This window comes from Mobula birostris, chromosome 16 (genome assembly GCF_030028105.1).
Source record: "Mobula birostris isolate sMobBir1 chromosome 16, sMobBir1.hap1, whole genome shotgun sequence".
Lineage (NCBI taxonomy): Eukaryota > Metazoa > Chordata > Chondrichthyes > Myliobatiformes > Myliobatidae > Mobula > Mobula birostris.
Window position 1 is genome coordinate 6689170 of NC_092385.1, and position 15302 is coordinate 6704471.

At 47.7% G+C, this 15302-nt stretch overlaps 1 protein-coding gene across 9 annotated transcripts in view; it reads left to right on the plus strand.

Annotated features, from left to right (window-relative positions):
- LOC140210964 (plexin-A1-like) overlaps positions 1-15302 on the plus strand; it is a 464700-nt gene that overhangs the window by 85939 nt on the left and 363459 nt on the right. The gene's annotated exons all lie outside the window — the stretch shown is intronic.

Consider the following 15302-nt stretch of genomic DNA (forward strand, 5'->3'; position numbering starts at 1 on the left):
CTCTGCCTTAAGTATACCCAGTGACTTGATCTCCACTACCCTCTGTGGCAATGAATTCCACAGATTCACCACCCACTGGCTGAAGAAATGCCTCCTCATCTCCGTTCTAAAGGGACGTCTCTTTATTCTGGGTTTGTGCTCTTGGAGCCTACACACTCTCCTATGAATAGAAATGATCAAAGATTACTGGAAAGATCAGTTGGAGTAGGACATAACTGTGAGGCAGCAGATTCAATGGGCTGAACGGCCTTCTATTATGAAATGTGATCATATCAAGCTGGAAGGAATGCAGAGATCATTTACGAGGATGCTGCCAGGATTCAAGGATTGGAATTGTGGAAGGAGGTTGGGCAGACAAGGGCTTTATTTCTTGGAATAAGACTGAGGGATGACCTTATAAATGTGTGTAACATAATGAAGGACATAGGCAAGGCCAGTACACTTCATTTTTTACCCAGGGAAGAGAAACGAAAAACTAGAGGGTGTGGTTTTAAGGGGAGAGGTTAAAGAGAGGACCTCAGGGACAACAGTGGTTAAATGGAATGAGCTGCCAGAGGAAATGGTTGTAACAGGTACAATAACAACATTTAAATTGATACCCCCCCACCCCCATCACCAGTGGTCCCCAACCACCAGGCCACAAAGCACGTGCTACCGGGCCGCGAGGAAACGATATGATTTGGCGATAGGAGTCAGCTGCACCTTTCCTCATTCCTTGTCACGCCCACTGTTGGAACTTGAACGCACACGAGGTCATTACCCGCGCGTCATCCATGTCAGCACGGGAAGATCAACTCCTTGAGCTTGTAAATGACGGCGGGCTGAAAAGTATGTTTGACATAACATCTCTGCCAGCATTCTGGATCAAAGTCAAGGCTAAATATCCTGAGATAGCCACGAAAGCACTGAAAATGTTGCTTCCATTTCCAATATATCTCTGTGAAATGGAGTTTTCTGCAATGAATGCAACGAAAACTAAATTGCGGAATAGACTTCGAGTATCGCTGTCTCCCATCGCCCCTTGATGGGACTGTCTTGTTGTGGGGAAACAAGCCCAGGGCTCCCACTGATTCAGCAATATTGGTGTGTTGCAATGATTTTATATGTTCATACGGGGAAAATATGCGCTGTGTGTTTAATATTAAATTTGTAAGATAGACCCTTTTAGAAACGAAATTGAGTGTATTAGCCACTTATAAGTGACTTAGTTGACTTATCAACTACATTCCGGTTGTGATTAACACCTCCCCACCCCACCACCGCCCTGTCGGCTGGTCCACAAGAATATTGGTCAATATCAAACCGGTCCGCCGTGCAAAAAAGGTTGGGGACCCCTGCCCTTCACCATTCCCCATTCCTATTTCCTTCTCTGTCCTTACCACCCTACCTGCCTATCACCTCCCCCTGGTGCTTCTCCCCCTTCTCTTTCTTTCATGGTCTTCTCTCCTATCAGATTCCCCCTTCTCCAGCCCTTTATCTCTTTCACCAACCAACTTCCCAGATCTTTACTTCACCCCTTCCCCCTCTCCTAGATTCACCATCACCTACCAGCTTGTACTCCCACCTTCTTACTCTGAATGCTCCTCTTTCTTTCTGGCCTGAAACATCAATTGTTTACTCTTTTTCATAGATGCTGCCTGGCCTGCTGCGTTTTTCCAGCATTTTGTGTGTGTTGCATTTAAATGACATGGTTAAGAACAGGGATATAAGTGGTTTAGAGGGATATGGTTAAACACTTGACTAGATCTCTTTGTATGCTAAAAGATGAATAATTGATCTCCCTATCCACCTCATTATAGATGTTGCACTCCCTCTCCTCTCCGATTAGATTCCTTCCACTCCAACCCTTGGACCTTTCCCACCAACCTGGCTTCACCTATCACCTTCTGGTTAGCCTTCTTCCCCTTCCCCTGGCATCTTCACCCTTCCTTCTCGCTCCTGAAGAAGGCTCTCAGCCCAAAAAGTTGACAGTTTATTAATTTTCATAAACGCTGCCTGACTTACTGAGTTGATCCAGCATTCTGGATGTGATACTCTGGATTTCCAGCATCTGAAGACTTTCTCATGATTATGATTTCCATTTCATCTGCCTGCAATGCCCTTTATCTGTAACAGTTTTCTTTGGACTCAATTTCAGCAACTCTTCATCTCATGTTCTTGGTATTGTTATTGTTTATTTATTTATTATTATTATTTCTTTTTGTATTTGTAGAATTGTCTTCTGCACTCTGGTTGAGTCCCCCCGTTAGGCGGACTTTCACTGATTGTGTTATAGCTATTATTCTGTAGATTTGTTGAGTATGCTGCGAAGAAAATGAATCTCAGTGTTATATATGGTGATGTATATGTACTTCGATAATAACATTTAAATTAGAATTTTAAACTTTATAAACTCTGGTTAGGTCACACGGAATATTGTGTTCATTTCTGTTCACTGCATGACAGGAATGATGTAGAAGCTTTAATGATAGTGCAGGGGAGATTTACCAAGATGCTTCGAAGGGGGATGATTAGATTTAGATTAGATTATGAGGACACACAGTCCTCCTTTATTGTCATTTAGTAATGCTTGCATTAAGAAATGATACAATATTCCTCCGGTGTGATATCACAGAAACACAGCACAGACCAAGACTGAAAAACTAACAAAACCACATAATTATAACATATAGTTACAACAGTGCAACAATACCATAACTTGATGAAGAACAGGCCATGGGCACAGTAAAAAAGTTCGAAGTGTCTCGAATGTCCCACATCTCACGCAGACGGGAGAAGGAAGAAAGCTCTCCCTGCCATGCCCGACCACAGTGTGACTCTGAGTTGTTCGAAAACTTCGAGCCTCCGACCAGCCCTCCGACACCGAGTACCGAGCGCCATCTCTGCCGAATGTTTCGCCAGCAGCAGGCAAAGCCGGGGATTTTGGGGCCTTCCCTCCGGAGATTCTCGACCGCGCAGTAGCTGCGGCAGCAAACCGGATGAGGTGACTTGGATTGAAGTGTATCAAATAGGAGGCATATATCGAATGGAGAGCCAGCACCTTTTTTCTCAGGGTAGAAATGGCTCATATGAGGGGGCATAATTTTGAGGTGATTGGAGGAAAGTATAGGGGGGATGTCAGAGGCAGGTTTTTTACAGAATGGTGTGTGTGTGGAATGCCCTGGCAGAGGTGGTAGTAGAGGGAAATACATTAGGGACTTTGACAAGGCTCTTAGATAGGCACATAGATGATAGAAACTGGAGGGCGATGTGGGAGGAAGTATTGGATTGATCCTGGAATAGGTTAAAATGTTGGTGCAACATTGTGGGCCGAAGGGCCTGTACTGTTCTATGTTCTGTGTGTGTAGTCATAGTCATAGTCATACTTTATTGATCCCGGGAGAAATTGGTTTTCGTTACAGTTGCACCATAAATGATAAATAGTAATAAAACCATAAATAGTTAAATACTAATATGTAAATTATGCCAGGAAATAAATCCAGGTCCAGCCTATCGGCACAGGGTGTCTGACCCTCCAAGAGAGGAGTTGTAAGGTTTGATGGCCACAGGCAGGAATGATTTCCTATGACGCTTTGTGTTGCATCTCGGTGGAATGAGTCTCTGGCTGAATGTACTCCTGTGCCCACCCAGTACATTATGTAGTGGATGGGAGACATTGACCAAGATGGCATGCAACTTGGACAGCATCCTTTTTTCAGACACCACCGTCAGAGAGTCCAGTTCCATCCCCACAACTTCACTGGCCTTACGAATGAGTTTGTTGATTCTGTTGGTGTCTGCTACCCTCAGCCTGCTGCCCCAGCACACAACAGCGAACATGATCGCACTGGCCACCACAGACTCGTAGAACATCCTCAGCATCGTCCGGCAGATGTTAAAGGACCTCAGTCTCCTCAGGAAATAGAGACAGCTCTGACCCTTCTTGCAGACAGCCTCAGTGTTCTTTGACCAGTCCAGTTTATTGTCGATTCGTATCCCCAGGTATTTGTAATCCTCCACCATGTCCACACTGACCCCCTGGATGGAAACAGGGGTCACCGGTACCTTAGCTCTCCTCAGGTCTACCGCCAGCTCCTTAGTCTTTTTCACATTAAGCTGCAGATAATTCTGCTCACACCATGTGACAAAGTTTCCCACTATAGCCCTGTACTCAGCCTCATCTCCCTTGCTGATGCATCCAACTATGGCACATGTGTACTTGTGTGTGGAATGGTATTTATTTATTTATCGAGATACCGTGTGGAACAGGCCCTTCCAGCCAGGCCACCCAACAACTCCCGATTTTAACCCCAGCCAAATCACGGGACAATTTATAATGACCAATTAACCTGACAACTAGTACGTCTTTGGACTGTGGGAGGAAACCGGAGCACCCGGAGGAAACCCACGCGGTCACGGGGAGAGTCAGTGACAGGAATTGAACCGCTGTACCTTTTGTACTAACCACTACGTTACCATGTCACTCTATGTATGTATGGATGGTGTGCAGAAGCAAAGCTTTTCATTGTATCTCGGCACATGTGACATTATACCAATGCCTATGGCCCAAATCCTCATTTGAAGAAGAGAAGGACTCTTCAGATCTTGGAGATTCCTCCCTTGCTCACTCAGTTGGATCTTACTGTGTAACCTGACACACATGACATCTCAGTCCTCGGGAGAAGTAATTAATCTGGCTTTCTCTTCTCCTTGTATCACAGGCTGGCTTGTTTAATGAAAAACTATTAAATATGAAAGGTCGTGAGTTGGCCTGCTGTGAAAAGCTGCTGGCTCGAGAGGAACTAATGAAATGCTAATGTATTTTTTATTAGATGGCGCTTTACTTTCATTGCAGGTAAAATGTCCATCAGCAGCAGACAGAAGCTCCTTTGTGTTGAATGGTCAATGTTTTTTCAATGAGAAAACATACTTGAGATGTTTTACTGATGGTGTTTAGGAGACAATTAGAATGGAGGTGTGTGATCTTCAAAAGATGCTTAGTTTCGAAACAGGTTAATTCTCACTGCCTTACGATGAGAGATTCGGTTTGCAGCAGCAAAGACGAAAAGTTAGCATAAATTACAAACAAATAAATCAGAAAAAAGAGGTAGTGATTGTGCACAGTGCAAAAATCAGACTGCAGATGGGAAATACCCAAATCATCTTTTGAGTAAAGAGATATTAGTTTATTTGTCACATATACATTGAAACAGTGAAATGCATTTGCATTTGAGGATTGTGTTGTTGGAGGAAACCAGGGTACCCGGAGGAAAGCCAAATGGTCACAGGGAGAAAGTACAAGCTCCTTACAGACAGTGGCTGAGAATTGAAACCTGATTGGAGTTCCTTGCAAATTTCTACAGATGTGCTGTGGAGAGCATTGTAATTGGCCGCATCACTGTCTGTTATTGGGGTGGGGACACTGCACAGGATCGAAATAAGCTGCAGAGAGTTGTAAACTCAGTCAGCTCCATCATGGGCACTAGCCTCCATAGTATCCAGGACATCTTCAAGGAGTGATGCATCAAAAAGGTGGCATCCGTTATTAAGGATGCCCATTAACCCGGTCATGCCTTGTTCTCATTGCTACCGTCAGGGAGGAGGTACAGAAGCCTGAAGGCACACACTCAATGATTCAGGAACAGATTCTTCCCCTCTGCCATCTGATTTCTGAATGGACATTGAACCCATGAACACTACCTCACTACTTTTTTCATTTCTATTTTTTTGCACTACTTATTTAATTTAATATATTGACTGTAAATCACATTTTGATCATTATGCATTGCGTTGTACTGCTGCTGCAAAGACAACATATACCAGTGATGTTAAACCTGATTCTAATTCTGATGGCCAGCGCTGTAAACCGATCGAGCTAACCGCTATAATGCCACTCATCGGTGTGGGTCTGTGGGCTCCTGTACCTCATCCTCGACTGTAGTTATGAGGAGAGGGCAGGTCTAGGATGGGAAGGGTCCTCAATGAGGGATGCCACGTTCCTGAGGCGCCGCCTGTTGAAGATGTGTTTGGTGGCGGGGATCGATGTGCCCATGGTGGAGCTGGCCAAGTCTGCAGCTTCTTCCGATTCGATGCGCTGAAGCCTCCATTACCAGTGGGTGATGCAACAAGTCAGAACCAGGCCAGACTAACAGAGCCAGTGCTGTGCTGTGGCAGATGGTGGACAGGTCTCTTGCATGGAGGACCCCATCTCAACTCCACTGGTATTTTGGAGATGAGCCTTTCATGGAAGAATACAAAACTGTGCCCTATGCTGTAAAACAGACAGAAACCTATTGGATTTTTGGCCTTAATTAACCCAGTTGAGATTCTTGGTTTATAACACGGTGAGGGGAATAATTGATTTTCACATTTTGATTCCAGTTTTTCAAATCTCTCTGTAGTCTCCCCCTCTTATATCCGTAATCTGCTACATCTCCTGATACAATTGGCATTTCTGCAATCTCCTAATTCAGGCCTTTTGATCGATCCCCAATTTAATCAGGCTTATTACCACTGACTCGTATGGCGTGAAATTAGTTGATCTTCTGGCAGCAGTCCTGTGCGAAAAAATAAAATCGTACTATAAATGACAAAAATTAATTGTTTCAAAGAAAAAGAAGAATGAGGTAGTGTTTCTGGTCTGTTCAGAGATCTGATGGTGGAGGGGAAGAAGCTGTTCCTGAATCATTGTGTGTTGGTCTTCAGGCTCCTCGGCCTCCTCCCTTAGCAGTGGTGAGGAGATGGCATGTCCCAGATGGTGAGGGATCTTATGGATGGACACCACTTCTTGAGGTATCAACTTCTGAAGATGTCCTTACTGTCACATACACTAGGGTGCAATGGAATTTCTTATTTTTCCTAGAGCCCACAGAAGAAATGGTATATATGGTGATAATGATTGAAACATAGAAAACCTACAGCACAATACAGGCCCTTTGACTCACAAAGCTGTGCTGAACATGTCCTTACCTGAGAAATTACCTAGGCTTACCCATAGCCCTCTCTTTTTCTAAGCACCATGTATCTATCCAGGAGTCTCTGAAAAGACCCTATCATATCAGCCTCCACCAACATCACCGGCAGCCCATTCCACGCACTCACCACTCTCTGTGTGAAAAACTTACCCCTGACATCTCCTCTGTACCTACTTCCAAGCACCTTAAAACTGTGCCCTCTCGTGGCAGCCATTTCACCCTGGGGAAAAAGCCTCTGACTATCCACACAATCAATGCCTCTCATTATCTTGTACACCTCTATCAGGTCACCTCTTATCCTCCGTCGCTCCAAAGGAGAAAAGGCTGATTGAAGGGGAACCAGAGGGGGAGCTCCTTCACTCAGAGGGTGAGACTGTGGAACGAGCTGCCAGCAGAAGTGATGGATGTGGCTTTGATTGCAACATTTAAGAGAAGTTTGGATAATAACACGGACGCATTGGGTATGGAGGGATGTGGCCCAGGTGTGGGTCGATGGGACCAGGCAGAATAACAGTTTGGCACGTTCTAGATGGGCCAGTTGGCTTGTTTCTGTGCTGTAGTGCTCTGTGACTCTATTAAAAAAACATTGGATTAGTGACAAGCGTAAACCAGCAGAATGGTGCAAAGCGAAATGTAAAGGAAGGGGAGAATTAAAAGTTGGATGATGTGGCTGCACCACTGAGAAGGAGATCGGTTCAAGACTGCAGTAGCGGTGGGGAAGAAGCCGTTCTTGGGTCTGCTGTCTGGGTTTATAAGCTTGTAGTCGCGCTGATACGACACGAGTGAAAACAAGACACTGACTCGAGCAGGGTCAGGTTGAACTGTTTAAATTGGCGCGTGCTTAAGTACCCGCTCTTTGCGGGGCAGAAGCGACGTCGGCTTCCGGGCCGAGGTCTGCCCGGCACTCAGATTCCTCTCGGTTGTCGCTGGCTGCGGGCTCGCCGGCAACTGCTGGAACCGGTTTGCTTGCCGCGTGGGCGAGCCGCCACAGGCTCTTGTAACCAGGAAAGGGAGTGGCTTGGGTGGCAAACGTCCTTGATACAGTTATTCTTCCTGAAGCTGCCTTCTGATTACTCCTTCGACCCATCACCCACATAGTCCTCCCACTGGGTCCCCACCCCCTCCACTGCTCCCGTCTGCCCCCTCACTTCCTCCAGTATTTGGCTCCATGCTCCACCATTCTCTCCTGTCAGACTCCGTCAGCTTCAGCCCCTTGTTGCCTCCACCTATCAACTGTCACTTGCCCCTCCTCCTGTCTGGCACTCCACCTCACCCCACGATCCACCTATCATCTCCCTGTCATTCTCCCCTCCTCCATCTGCCTATCACTCCTCCTCACCCTCGGATCCACTCATTACCTCCCAGTCCCTGTCACTCACTCCATCCTCCATCTTCCTTGAGCTTCTCTTTACCTGCGGGATCCTCTCATCACCTGCCAGCTCTTGCCCAGGACCCTGCACATCTTTGGGATGTTGGCGGAAAACCGGAGCACCCAGGGGAAAATGGCGCGGTCACGGGGAGAACGTACAAACTCTTCATTGTTACGCTACTGTGCCATCCTTCTTTCTCTCCTCACAGAGGTGAAGAGGAATTTCTTTAGCCAGAGGGTGTTGAATCTCTGGTATTCTTTGCCTCAGGCAGCTGTTGAGGCCAAGTCATTGGGTACATAGATTCTCGATTAGTCAGGATATGAAGGGATACGGGGAGAAGGCAGAAGATAGGGGCTGAGAGGGAAATGGATCAGCCATGATAAAATGGTGTGTGGCGCGTGGCCAAGTGGTTAGGTCGTTGGACTAGTGATCTGAAGGTCGTGGGTTCGAGCCTTGGCCGAGGCAGCGTGTGTGAGAGCAAGGCACTTAACCACACAATGCTTCAGTCTACCCAGCTGAGAATGGGTACTGGCAAAAATGCTGGGGGTTAACCTCGCGATAGACTGGTGTCCTATCGGTGGGGGGGAGGGGGGGAGAGTCTCGTAGTCTCAGTCACTTCATGCCACGGAAACCGGCATAAGCACTGGCCTAATGGGCCACAAGGCTCGTGACAGACCATGATAAAATGGTGGAGCAGACTCGATGGGCCAAATGGCCTAATTCTACTATATATAGAAAAGTACAGCACAGAACCTTATGATCTTACGTTCCCTCCGTCCTTCAGAACAGTTGAAGGGTCTGAACCCCAAACGCCGACTGTACATTCACCCACTCCATCCCCCACAGATGCTGCTGGACTCCCGGAATCCCTCCAGTGCTTTGCTATCAGACCAAATTCCAGCATCTGGTTTTGTTTGTCTCCAGCCCTTTAAGTGATTTTAAGGCACACTTGTCCAGTCATGTGACTCTCTCCAGTAAGGGAGCGTGGCTAAATTGTTTGCTGGGAAAATCCAGGACTTCTGCCATCAGCAAGCTAATTGGAGGCTTAATTATTTATTGATGCATCCGTAATGGCTTTGCCAGGCGATGTGTACAGCTGTATTTGTTGTTTCGCAGTGTTTATTGAAACACTGACACAGTTGGAGCCAAGCGCAGTAATGATGCGGCGTCTTCACATGCGATGCTGCATTTAAGCTGCGGATTGTGTGCGAGGGGATTAGTGGACTTTGAAGTGTTCGGTGCTGGCACCCCGGGAGTGTAAACTGCCACCGCGGTCTCCTTGAAGGTGGTGCTGATGGCCGCGATAGTGTAGCGGAGAGAGCAGTCGCTTTACAGCAGCCAGCGGTAAGATCGGGGTTCAATTCCCGCCGCTGTCCGTAAGGAATTTGTATGCTGTCCCTGTGGCATGCCTATTTTCGCAAAGGAAGCATGCCAACACCTGCGGGCTGCCCCCAGCATATCCTCAACGCAAACGACGCATTTCACTGTGTATTTTGATGCACATGTGACAATTGAAGCTGATTTCTTTGGGGTAATGAATGCCAGCAATCACCGATCGGGGTTCAAGTCTCTCTGCTGTTCGTGTGGAGTTTGTACATTCTTCCCGTGGCTGGGTCCCGGGTTTCATCTTTTCCTCCCGGTACTTCAGTTTCATTCATCCTGCAGCCCAGAACCAGACGGGTTATGGTGAGTAGGTTGTGCACAGGCTGTGTTGACAGCGGAGGTGTGGTGAATCTTGCAGGCTGCCTCCAGCACAGTCCCCCAATGGAACAGGCCCTTCGGGCCCTTTGGGCTGCCCAGCAATCCCCCGATTTAACCCTAGCCCAACCACGGGACAATTTTCAATGACCAATTAACCTACCAACTGGTACGCCTTTGGACTGCAGCACACATAGCAAACCCATCCGGTCACGAGGAGAACGCACGAAATCCTTACAGGTAGCGGCGGGAATTGAACCCGCGTCACTGGTACTGTAAAGCGTAACCGCTGTGCTACCGTTCTGCCACTTCTCTCTGTGGCCTGTGGCCACTGGGCTGTCGGGTTGCCTCACAATGACTGGCTGAGCAGGATGCAGGCGGGAGAGTTTTCTGGGGATGAGGAGGAAGAACCAGGCCGAACTCTCTCGCTCTTAGATCTGAATGTCAGCTCACTGGACACAGTGAGCTCACATTCCAGAGTTTCCCGACCTCACTTCCTTTGCATTTGGGCCTTTTAGTGGATTATTATTTATAGCTGAGGATGAAGTGGGTTGCATCATTATGTGTCATTCTGGTCATGGGAAGGATGTGGAGCTCTGGAGAGAGTTCAGGCCAAGCGACACGTCACCTGCGCGTTTGTCTCAGTCACCTGCTTTATCCGGTGCTCCCCATGCGGCCTCCTTTGACTCATTTCAATTTATCATCCCGTTCTCACTCCGACCTGTCGGTCCATGGCCACCTCTGCGATCACGATGGGGGCCACCCTCAGGATAGAACAGCAGCACCTCATATTCCATCTGGGATGCTGATGGCATGACCATCGGTTCCTCTGATTTTTCTCCTACCTTGCCTTTTGCTCTTTTACCATTCCCCATTCTGGTTACCCTCTCCCCTCTTCCTCTTCTCACCTGATCATCACCTCCCTCTGGTGCCCCTCCTCCTTCTCTTTCTCCCAAGGTCCACTCTTCTCTCCTATCACATTCCTTCTTTGTCAGCCTTTAAACTCCCAGCTGCTTACTTTTCACCTTCCCCCCTCGCCCGGTTTCATCAATCACCTTCTCGTTTGTACTTCACCCCCTTTTCCCCACCTTCTTGTTTTGGTTTCTTTCCGTGAAGGGTCTCAGACTGAAGCATTGACTGTTTGTTCCTTTCCGCAGAGGCTGCTTGTCTTGCTGAGTTTTGTCTGTGCTACTAAGTTGAGTTTTATCGGGACGCTGCCTGCAGCAGAGGGTGTGAGCTACAAGGGGAGGTCGGACAAACTCGGGATTGTTTTCTCTGGAGTGCCAAGGGAAGACCTGACGGAGGCTTATAAAGTTATGAGGGGCAGAGATGGGGCAGATGGTCAGAATCTTTATCCCAGCGTAGAAGTGGTGAATACCACAGGGCATACCTCTGAGGTGAGAGATCAAAAGTGTGGGCAAGTACAGGGGTGGGTGCTGGGAATGGGCTTCTCGGTGTGGTAGTTGAGCATTCAAGAGGCACATGAATGTGCGGAGAATGGTCAGATATGTGCAGGCAGAAGTGATTAATTTAATTTGGAAATTCAGAGACATAGGGTACATAAAACAGGTCCTTCAGCCCGTCTAATCTCCAGCAGCCTGGTCTTCTTTTTCCCACCTACCGTCACCCAAACCATTACCCTCCCTATCTCTCTCATCCATGTACTTATCCAAAGTACTCTCAAATGTTATAATTGCTCGGAACACCAGGACATGCTCTCTTCTCATTGTTACTGTCAGGGAGGAGGTACAGGAGCCTGAAGACACAGACTCAGTGATTCAGGAACAGCTTCTTCCCCTCTGCCACCTGATTTCTGAATGGACAGTGAACCCACGAACACTACCTCAATACTTTGCCCCCTCCCCCTTTTGCACTATTTTTAATTTAACTTTTTAAATACATATGCCTACTGTAATTTACAGTTTTTATTATTTATTGCAATGTACTGCTGCCACAAAGCAACAAATGTCACGACATATGCCAGCGATAATAAACCTGATTCTGAATTGAGCCCACACCTACCTCTTCTGCTGGCAGCTTGTTCCACACTCACACCATCCTCTGAGTGAAGTAGTTCCCCCTTAAATGTCTTATCTTTCACCCTCAACCTGTGACCTTTCATCCTACTCTCTCCTCAAGCTGGGGGGGAAAGGCCCCATTTTACTATCTATAACCTCGCTTAATTTCATTTTCCTGCATCAAGTCTTCCTGATTCTCCTCTCCTGTGAATCATCGTGTCCAGCACAGATATCGTGGGCCGCAGGGCCTCTTCCTGTGCTGCACCGCGAGACTTTCTGTTGTATCCCACTGTGGTCAGAGCACTCTGTTGATGTTTGGCAGGGATGTGAATTGGTGGTCCCCCTGATAAGAGGAAATTTAGGCTGGTCTCGTCCTCATAAAGGGTAGTCCCTGTGAGCATTCCACCCTTGCCGCTGACCACACAAACCACTGATAGACCCACCAATAAGCTCAGCAGCCTTCTTCTCAAATTCAGCTTGAAGATTAATTGTTAAACAAGGCAGTGTATCTCCAGGGCCAAGGTGCAAAACACAGTACACATACTGTAGTCACACACAGCACATAAAATTCAAAATAAATTTTATTATCAAAGTACATTAAGTACATGTCACCACATACAGCCCTGCCATTCATTTTCCTGCGGGCATACCCAGCAAGTATATAAAATAGTAACTATAACAGGATCAATGAAAGATCAGCCAGAGTGCAGAAGACAACAAACTGTGCAAATGCAACTAGAAATAAATAGCGATAAATAATGAGAACATGAAATAATGAGATGGAGTCCTTAAAGTGAGATCATTGGTTGTGAGAACATCTCAATGTGTGGGCAAGTGAGTGTAGTTATCCCAGTTTGTTCAAGAGCCTGATGGTCGAAGGGTAGCAACTGTTGTTGGAACCTGGTGGTGCGAGCCCTGAGGCTCCTGAACCTTCTACCTGATGGCAGCAGCGAGAAGAGAGCATGCTCTGGGTGGTGAGGATCACTGATAATGGACACTGCCTTCCTGCGACGGCGTTTCATGTAGATGCGCTCAGTGGTGGGGAGGGCTTTACTCGAGATGGACTGGGCCATGTCCACCACCTTTTTTGGGCTTTCCATTCAAAGGCATTGGCACATATGGTTACAGTAGCACCTGCAGTCGCAAAAATATTGGCGCAAGTTCCTGGGTGGGATTGACTGAAGATTGATGGTGCATGGGATGTTGTCCTGCAGCCACTTTCTGCATGAACAGGTCACTCCCAATGGCTGTGGGAATCCCCGGCGGTCTCTGATTCTCACCACTCTGACTGGCTAGTGTTGGGAAGGCTGGTGTTCTGCAGGGTGACGAGTCAACATGGAGGGTGTTTTCTGGTGCTTAACCTCTCTCTCTCTGGGAACTTCCCCTGGATTTTCTTTGGGCCCCTAGAAGAATTCCACAGTGCTATTTGTGAATCTCGAGCACAAAACACCCAACTTCTTTGGTGTGATGTGGGAACCTAGTGTCCAGAGTGTGCAGCAAACTCCCACAAACACTACGATAATGAACAGGTGACTGGTGAAAATTATTTTGTTGGATTACTGTTGGATCAGGAGTCTGTATGAAGGGCCCCCGCTCCTGTTCAAAGTATAAGGTTGTGTGTGTCGTTCCCCCTATCTGAGTTGTGTATCTATCTCTCTGTGTTTGTAACTTTGTCCCTCTATTTGTCTGCCTCTGTCCCTGTGTGTCTCTGTCTCTCCTTCCTCCTTTCAGTCTCTGTGTGTTTCTTGTCGTCTCTCTGAGAGTGTCTCTGTGTTTCTGTCTTTCTGGACGCCTGCCTGTCTCTCTCTTACTTCCCGTGTCTCTCTGCCTCGCCCTGTCTGGTCCTGGTCGTGTCCCATCCCTGTACCCGGTCACCAGTGTGGGACGTTTGAATCCAAGTGGACAGTGGTGAAGGTTTGTGTGGGCCCGGAGATGAGCGGCTGATCATTAATCCTGTGCAGTTCACCTCTCACATTGCTTCACCGTGTGGGCTAATTAAACACAAGCGACTGCAGTTGGAGCTGCAAAGTCCCCATTAACTGGCTGGCAGATGGGAACCAGCGAGGATTGTGCAGAGAGCCATTCAGCTGTGAGGGTGAGGGTCAGCGGGCACTCGCCCCTCCTCCACTGCTGTTCCGAGAACAATCCCTGCTCATGCATATTCAGACCCCTCACAATAGAGCCCTGCGTCCTTCATTTGTTCCCAGCGTGATGCTAATGTTGGCCCCCCCCACCCCGATCTTCGAGCCCGCTGCGTGACCCACCTGCCCACTCTCCCCGGCCCTTCACACACCAGATAGATTGTCCCCGGACCGGTTTCAGTGTGGTTACGAGGAGTTTCACCAAGATAGCTCGGCAGTGTCAGTGTGCAGCTTGCTGGGATGTCCCAAGGACTCTCTCAGGCATCAAGATCTCACTTGTTTGGTCATAGAGCATGATACCACAGAAGCAGGTCCTTCAGTCCATCTAGTGCATGCCTGACCCGATCTTAGTCCCCTTGGCCTGCACCTGGACCACAATTCTCCACACCCATCCCATTCGTGTACTTGTCCAAACTTCTCTTAGATGTTACCACTTCCACTGGTGGCTCGTTCCACCCTCTGAGTGAAGAAGTTCCCCTCAGATGCCCCTCCAACACAGTGACCAGAGAGCATGTCTTGTGAGGATAGGCTGAGTGAGCCCGGGCTTTTCCCCTTTAGAGCGAAAGAGGATGAGAGTTGACTTGATAGAGGTGTCTAAGATGATAGCAAACATCGATAGAGTGGACAGCCAGGGGCAGAAATAGCTAACACAAGGGGGGGCATAATTTTAAGGTGATTGGAGGAAAATATGGGGGTGTGATGTCAGAGGTAAGTTTTTTCACACAGAAGAGTGGTGGGTGTGTGGAACGCGCTGCCAAAGGTGATGGTAGAGGCAGATACGTTAGGGGTATTTGAAAGACTCTTAGTCACGGGCTCCCAACCTTTTTCGTGTGGACCGATACCATTAAGCAAGGGGTCTCTGAACCTCAGATTGGGAACCCCTGCTCTAAAATGATAGAAAAATGGAGGGCTAGGCAGGAGGGAAGGGTTAGATTGATCTCTCTAAAGTCAGTACAGTTCGATCTTCACTAATCCGGCACCGTTGGGACCTGAGGAGTGCCGGATTAGTAAAAAATGCCGAATTATAGAAGGATCACATTAAGCATAATCAGTGCCGGATTATCGAAGGGACCGGATTACAGGTAGCCGGACTAGTGAAGGTCGACTGTATAACATTGCGGG